Here is an 8,964-nt window from a genome sequence, read left to right on the forward strand (position 1 = left end):
CAAGGAGGATACGAAACCCCGAGGAGCAAGAGGGTGAGGTTGAACTAAAAAGAGAGAGAGAGAGAGAGAGAGAGAGAGAGAGAGAGAGAGAGAGAATAAACACCCGAGGGAGGGAGAAAGGAGGCTTAATGGGTAATCAATTTTTAAAAACACACGTGTCAGATTACCACCGTAGGTGGAGAGTATTTGTGCACCTGTTTTTCTACATTCTTTTTCTCTACGTACTGCAGGAAGCAGAAAGAAACACCGATCCTCATAGCGGGTTTTAGCCCGTCCTAAGTAAGGCCGGTGTGGCCCATTGTTACGGGCCCAGCCGCCATCTAGGATATGGGCTGAATATCCTAAAGTTTAATAAATTCTTAACAAGGCCCAGATCTGGCTCATTCGCATAATTGCACCGTATTATAGTAAGTAAATTCGAATTTCATAATAATTTGGGATGTAAAAAAAATTCACTAGATGTATCTATTTCCGTACTTTTATTAAAAGATTGCCAGTGAAAGATTTTTGTGTTCAATCAATCTACGCTGAGTGAATCGGTCCTTAAGTAACCCTAAAAGTTTGTTGTCCGATGGGTATACGAAAGTGATGAAGTTGCTTTGAATGCTGAACCATGCCTGTCTGTTGGAGCTAATTGGGTGATCGGGCTGAGGGAATAAACAACGGAATGAGCTCTAGCCGATCTACAATTACCATTGCACGTTAGTATGCGCTGATTTACAGCCAGCCTGATCTATGATCATCCTCACTATCCTCTCTCTAATATGAATCTTGAGTCATCAAAGCCTTTCTGACTTAGGTTGATCTGGTTGCTCTACGCTACTAGTGCTTCAAAAGGCGAAACTCTCATCGTAGATTGGCAGCTGGCCTCCATTTTAATGGTCAGTTCCCTAAAAATCCATGTATGATCAACGAAATTGGAGAAAGTTTTTCCACACTAGAGGATGGTTCACCCACATTCTTAGGTTTCATAAACTCCCATAGGGTTTTAGTATTCTCCCCAAACATACCCACTCGATACCCTTGTGCCCATTTGAAGAGCTGTGACGAATGGATTCCCATTCACGGTGGCTTTAGGGAAACTCGGTGTGACGAAATTTATCAGTTCCAAAAATTTCGTTCCAAATTATTGGTTTTCAGAATTATTCAAAAATGATTTGCACTCTCAATTTCTAAATTTTCAAACTAATTCAAATTCCGTTGGAGGTCTTATGAAGAAATATACATGCAAGGGGAAGAAAACCAAACACTAAGCAGGGGCTTTGTGCCTCTCTTTTGCAGGAGAAAACTTATAAATCATCTTTTTCTGGTTCTTTAAAACCAATTCATTATATGTTAACTCTTCACCAAAACCCATTTCAATCTGACAAGAGTAATACTTCATCACAAAACTGAATAAGCAGAAAATGTATTAGTATGGTTAAAACTCTCTAGGATTGCAGCAATAGCCATGGATTCATCATTTTCAATGCCACTCAAATCAAAGTAATGTTCCTCATCCTCCTCTTCCGGCTCCGGTGTCGGAGGCGGCGGCGGTGGCGGTGGTGGGGGAGTAGGTGGTGGTGGAGGAGATGGAGAAGGAGAAACCAAAAGAGGGTAATAAAAGTTGGTTCTAGCACTATCAATTCCACTGAAAGAGATGGATGCGAGATCATACGCAAGCGCCGCCTCCTCTGCCGTATCAAAGGTTCCCAGCCAGTGTCTCTCTTTAGTGAATGGGTTTCTTATCTCAGCAGCATAGCGACCCCATGGCCTTCTACGAACACCAAGGTAGATAGTAGACTGTCTTGATCGTCTTCTTGTATTCCTGAGTTGCAAGTAACTATAAGGGTAATCTTCCATCTTGGGTGGCTCTTGGAAAGAAGAAGATGGCTGGAATGAGGGGGTGGAAGCATCAACAGGTATGCTTATATAGGTGAAACTAAGCACAGCCCATGAAGAATCTTAAGGGATATATAATATAGAAGTCGAGAAGTTGATCTCTTAACTTTGTTTAATGGGCTAACCATCACTAACATCATAGATAAATTGTCTTATTAGGTAAAAAGTTTGGAGGACTTGTGTTGTTTATTTGAAGTAGGGGCAGTGAGAAGCACAAACCATACTAGAGAGTCCGGTCACATGTGTATCAATGTTCCTCTAGTGGCTGTTTCTTTTCTTTTTCTCTTCCTTGTTTTGCTCCTTATGACACTACAAGAATGAGGCATTTTGCGCAAATCCCTGCCCTCTAATATGCATATATAAGGCTACTAGTAAACTTCCATCTCTCTCTCTCTCTCTCTCTCTTATTAAGCTCATATTTTTATGTATAAATTCATATTCGTAATCTTATTTAATAAAGTATACATGAATAATTGAATATGTGAGTAATTTATAGCATATGAATAATAGGGAACATTTGCTATGGGTGTGATAAAGTGCATGCAATGCATGATGGGTGTGATAAAGTGTATTCAATTATCGTACAAAGTATACGAATTTCTTAAGTGGCGTGCATGCACACACAAACAGACCAATACATGGAAGTGCAAATGATCATGTTTTATTCCCCCCCAAAAAAAAAAATTTCTTGATTATGTGAGTAATCTATAGTATATGAATAACAAGAAAATTTTGCTTTTGATGTGATAAAGTGTATACAACGCATGATGGGTGCGATATAGTGTATTCAATTATCGCACAAAATATGCAAATTTCTTAGGTGGATGTGCATGCACACACACAAATACACCAACACATGAAAATGCAAGTGATATATACTTTTTCCTTTTTTGTAAGAAGCATGTGGTTGGATGACTAGAAGAAGGGTGAAGGCAAGATTTGATCCTAAGACTACTTGTTTTTATGGTTAAGTACCTAGAAACACTTTGTATATTCTACTTTAATGGATTCAAGAACATTTTGATCATTTACATGCATAGTTATGCAAAGGACCAAAACCCTCTTACTTCACCAAGCACAATTTTATTTGATCTAGCTAGAGTAAGCATTGTATTGAGCCACAAATGCAAATTTCATTCCGAGCAAGATTCCACAATTTCTCCTTCCTTTCCTTTTATATTTTAAATGTTGTACCTAGAGATTGACCCAAGTGGAAAGGAGCTCAATGAAAGTAAATTCGAAGATGATTTGAAGGATTTAGTTTTCTTTCTCCAGTCACCAATGGAGTGATGTAATGCTATGATTGGACTTTAGCTTCATCATTAACTCCCACACTTATTATTTATAGTCACAATACTCATATTGAGTCCAATCCGAAGGTCAAATGGAATGAATAAACAGATTATTTCTTCACCTTGGGTGGAGAGAAATTAGGGCTTCCCTTTACTGATTGCACTCTTGGAAAACACACTAATAAGATTGTTATGATTAAATTTATTAAATACATTGTATTAGAAGGACTAAGTACAAACTACAAAAGTTAGTGCTCCCCATTCACAATACAATTAGGTAATTGTCCCTTCATTATACTGAAATTAATGCTGATAATTTTGTTTAGGTCCTCTTGTTGCTGTTCCCGTACTTGCATTGTAAGCAAACATATCCATTTTGAATTGTTTCATAAGTGCGTGGAAACACTAGCCTAAAATCTGAGTTAAGTGGGTCCTCCCCATATTTTAATTTCATGGAAGAGAACAAAAGTTCAAAACACATGATATGAGCATCTCTCTCTCTCTCTCTCTCTCTCTCTCCACCAAAAGGGTTAGGTTAGGGATTCAAGGGGAACAGGCTGATTCAAAGCTGAATAGTAAAATAGGAAGAAAGAAGAGAGAAATTTGTAATATAAGATATAGATAATAATAACAATGATCCTTGATAAAATTCTTTTTAATTACACAAGTTAGTGCTCCCCATTCACAATACAATCAGTAAATTATCCCATTAATATGGTGATATATAATTTGGTTTAGTTCTTATTGTTTCTTTTCTTGTACTTTTTTTGTAACCAAACATCTATTTTGAATTGTTTAATAAGTGCAGGGAAACAACTAACATAAGAATCTGAGTTGATTTTTCCTGCTATTTTAATTTCATGGAAGACAACAAAAGTGCAAAAACACTTGATATTGTTCATTAATACATATATTGTATCTAAGATCATCATTACCTGCAAATAGGGGATTCAAGGGGACAGGATCTGGCTAATTAATTCAAAGCTGATTAATGATAGAGGAAAAGAAAAGTAATATACTAGTAATATAAGATATAGATGATCATGGTTCTCAAGTTCTTTATGTAAATAGAATGGTAGTTGTAAGGACTCAAAACAATTCCCTCTACACAATTCATCCTTTTTCCCCTCGAAGGCATAATCATGATTTTAGGAATCAATATAAGATCGGCTGTATATGTATCTATATGGTACAAACAGAGGGTAAAATAATCAAAACCCATGTTGATATCGATACCTCTCAGGAAAAAAAGATGTGATATGATCGATACATATTGATATCAATATTGGTTTTAGAATACTTGATCTGATACTATGAACTAAATGAATGGGTATAACTACGTTAGCCTTTATCACTAAGGCAGATGTAATTTCAGTAACGTACCCAATGCAGAAGTGTCCTGCCATGTGCTATAAAATCTGAAGAAAATCAAATTGTATGCAATCTCATTTTACGGAAAAAATGTTTTTTAACTCAAACCCATGTCCATTAGGTCCCATATGAATAGTTATTAGAAGAAGACTGGATTCAGGATTCGATCTCAACATAACTTTATTATATGTCAATAACCAATGAGACCATGTTCCATCTAGTATGGAATAATGCAATGTGATTATTGTTTCCTTCTTGTTGTTCCTATTTTTATATTTGGACGGTGACTCTATGGTGAAGGCCATGCACTAGTGTTTTGGTCCTTTTAGACATGGATCATTTGTCTGTCCAATAGGGACACAAGTTTAATAGAATTCTCTCTCTCTTTCTGGGTCCCAATTTCAGGAGCATTGTACGTGGATATATGATTTGAAAATTCAAGGGTGTAATTTAAAGTTGACTCAATAATTAGTTCTCTAGAGCCGATCTAGGGCTTGACCTGGTGGTTGGTACTACTCCCTCGAAAAGTGTTTCGGGATTTGGTCCATCTAAAAGGCATTTTTATTAGTCCATTATGTACTATTTTCAGTTTTTCAAGGAGTGTGCAGTTCTCTTGGACTCCATCCTAGCTCCTTAATGGGTCATTTTCTACTCTTTTGTGTGTCCCTTGTATGAACCCTAATGGACCTCTTGCTTGCAATTTTTCTTTACAATAAGATGGAATCTTTTGCTTGGAATATAGGTATATATACATATTGCTGATAGAATTGCGTATTTCTGTGTATTGTATTCACTATGAAGAGGATATAAATACAAGAGAAAATACTTACTATAAGGTAAACTAACTATACATTGACTATACAAGATAACAATGACTATACATGGAAGGGTGATTCAAGGCTGACTCATACACTGAATATAATTTTTTTTCTTAATAGAATTGTGTATTTATGTGTATTGTATTCACTATGAGGGTATAGATACAATAAAATATACTCGACAAGTTATACTGACTATACACTGACTATAGTAGATAGCTATAATTATACATGGAAAAGTAACTCAAATATGACTCAATACAACTAACACAACTAAAATCTCAGCATATATAACTACATGCATGCATAGTACATATTATTATTTTTTTTAGGGGGGGGGGAGAATTTATTACTTTCTCCACATTAAAATACTTATCCTCCTTACTTCAGAAATAATTAATTAATAGTCTAGAAGACAAATGAAACTCCATTTGAATAGAAATAAGTGTAATGATTTGAATTTAAGCAAAATAAAGTTAATGTTGTACTTCTCAATTCTATAAGAAATATAGAATATAGAATTAGAATTCGTTATATCTATGTAGAATATAGAATTAAATTCATTATATATATATATATATAGAGAGAGAGAGAGAGAGAGAATGTCGAAGCAAAATACAAATATGTTATGTCTAAATATGGGTGACCTTCTCTTCTTCTTCTTCTCTCTTTTCTTATTTTATTTTATTTTATTTTATTTATTTATTTATTATTATTTTTTTTTGGCCTCCTGTAAAATATCATGAACAATTCTTATAGGTTCAGTGCATTTTTTTTTCAAGTAAATATAGAATAAAGGGAACATTTACATAAGTTTGATTCTTTATCGGGTCGTAAAGACCTACTTTTCGAAAATCACTTCTATTTCTTTGGGTTCAAACATCCATTGTAACGATTCGACAGATGGCTCATGGGGATAAATATAGATGAACAATGCCCCCTAGATCCGTATACGAGGTTTTTTCCATGACTCGAACTAGAAAGAATAATTCAATTTATGTACTTTAGTGTCAAATAGATCTATAAATCATCAAATTATGTTGACTAGAACCTCTCAATCTACATATTTGACCCCTTGATTAGATTGAGAAAAGGTATTTAAGACCTTTGTAAATAGAGAAAACGTCAAATCACCTTGGATGGATGAAGATTCTAGGGTAATGGAAAACTTTTCATACCATTTGATTGGAATTCAAATTAAATGTTCAAAAAATAGTTTATGCATGTGTATATAAGAGTCCAGCAAACACTTTCAAGAAGCAATGCAAATTGTCCGCCTAAGTGAGTAGAAGGAGAGTCATGACCCATGAGTGATCATTTTGCTTCTCCTTAGAGCCATAAGTAATTATTGGGAGATGGGTAGGTACACTGCTATATATATATATATATATTTTTTTTAGGGGGGTGGGGTGGTTGGTTTAAATAGATAGATGTTATTTTCTCTATACTACATAAGTATTCAGCTGCGATGAGTCCTAATTACATCCAGCCTTCACCAAGCTGTGACTGCACCAAACCTGCTAAAAAGAATCCAAGGCCCAAGCCCACAGAATACTGGTTAGGCCTCTAATTGCCACCTACTATCAATCTAAACATCATTATTCCCTCTTCTATGTTAGATTAATGTGGGGGTTAACCAAAACCAATGACCATTTAAATGGAAAGGTACACATAAAATATATGTAAGATATTAATTGATTACATAAAATACACACACACATAAGTGGATAAATGGAAATGTATCAGATTAAGATTATAAAAGATTCTTACCTTAAGAAAAAAAAAGATTATGGCAGATTTGGTGTTTGATTTCAATGAGAGGATAAAATGTAAAGTATTTATATATATTTTTGGGTTAAAGTAAATAAAGTATTTATATATTTTTTTGGGTTAAAGTAAATAATTATTTTAAAATAATTGGATAAATAAATAGAAGGTAATTAATTTGAATTGGAGCTAATGGGTCAAATCATTTGCAGTGAATTCAAGCAGACCAAATATGGACTGGCTTGAGCACAACCTAATCTTGATGAGTGAGTGGGCTCTCTTTGGGCCCAAGGCCCAATTTTAGTCCATTGTTTTTGGTAAGAAGTTACTCATTTTAGTTGAGAAAAATTATGGCTTATTATGCATAAAATAGAATTGAATTGTGAATTTGACTTCTGGGAGTGTCCATGTCAATTTCGTGCCAAACAGAAGCAGGCCCAGTCCTATCCATTTTACTAAATAATGAGCTAAATCTGAAAATTACCCATGGGCTTTGGGTCTAAGCCCACAGCATATTAAAATTGGGGCTAGCTTATATATGGTAGTCACACACACAAATCCTGACTAGGAAAATCCTTAAATTAAAATCTTACCATCCTCTATAATCTTTCTCACTAATTTTTCTTTTTTTGCCATTTATACATATTTAAATTATTTTTTTAACAATTATGGCCTTGACATGACCCAGATTCTCTCTAACGCAACAGTGCATCAGACAATTGGAAGTACTTGAGCACACACCCCAAGGGATTCTCAACCTTTGAATACACACTGGGTGCACTCCCATGAGGGAGAGGATCTCGTTCAGTATTACACACACATACACAAATCATGATGTAGGAAACATTTATTGTCTCATTAAATAAAATCTTATCATCCTCCATTATCTTTCCCAAATTTTTTTTTTTTTTCAGTTGTATATATTTAAAATATTTTTTAACAATTATAGTCTTATTTAAGTCTTAACATTTATATTGTGTTCAATGCTTACCTTGTTTGGTTGCTTGGTTGTAAGTTGATAGAGATTGAGTTATATAGAATTCCTTGATAAAAAAAAAAGTTACTTTATAGTAAAACATGTATATCATCTAAACCACCTGGTTCAACCATTGAAAGCCCATGCCGGTGTAGGTTTAGGCTTCTATTGGGCTCACATTAGGAATGGGCTTCTTTTGAGCCAAATCTTGGGCTATGTTGAGCCAGCATGACTAAATTATGTGAAAACATCCTCTGTCGTTGGTGCGACGGTGCAGCAAGCAGCCAATGGCCAAAATGACATCGGGGCCCATGTTGATGTCATCTCGGCCATCCGATGCTCACCACACCGACGGCAAACAATAATCGCTCTTAAATTATAAGCTTGTAGGCAAGGGTTTGAATTCACAAATTGAGATGGTGTTTTAATTCTTAATCAAGGAAGTAGTGTATGTGTAAAAGAAGTGAAATGAATTAGATCCACTTAATTCAATGTAAATCAATCAATACATCATAATTTATGCCCGTATGGATCCTCATATTTAAAAATCATTAATAGTTTAATGATACTTCTATGAAATGGGAGTAGGACATCGAAGGGAAAGATGACATATTTATGACTAATCAGGGGAATATAAATAAAAATGGATAAACATCTCATGTTAAGAAGTATGACTCCACAATTATTTAATAATAATTTTTATTTGACGAGGTACAATAAAAATAAATAAAGCTAGTAAACTGGTGCCAAATTTAAGCATAAACTAATCGAGTTTGTAACAAAACAAAATGAACTATAAACCAGTTGAGTCCGCAAAGGATCAAAGTTATGAACGTAATAAAATTAAACTAGTAAACTA

Source organism: Macadamia integrifolia, chromosome 1, assembly GCF_013358625.1.
Source record: "Macadamia integrifolia cultivar HAES 741 chromosome 1, SCU_Mint_v3, whole genome shotgun sequence".
Lineage (NCBI taxonomy): Eukaryota > Viridiplantae > Streptophyta > Magnoliopsida > Proteales > Proteaceae > Macadamia > Macadamia integrifolia.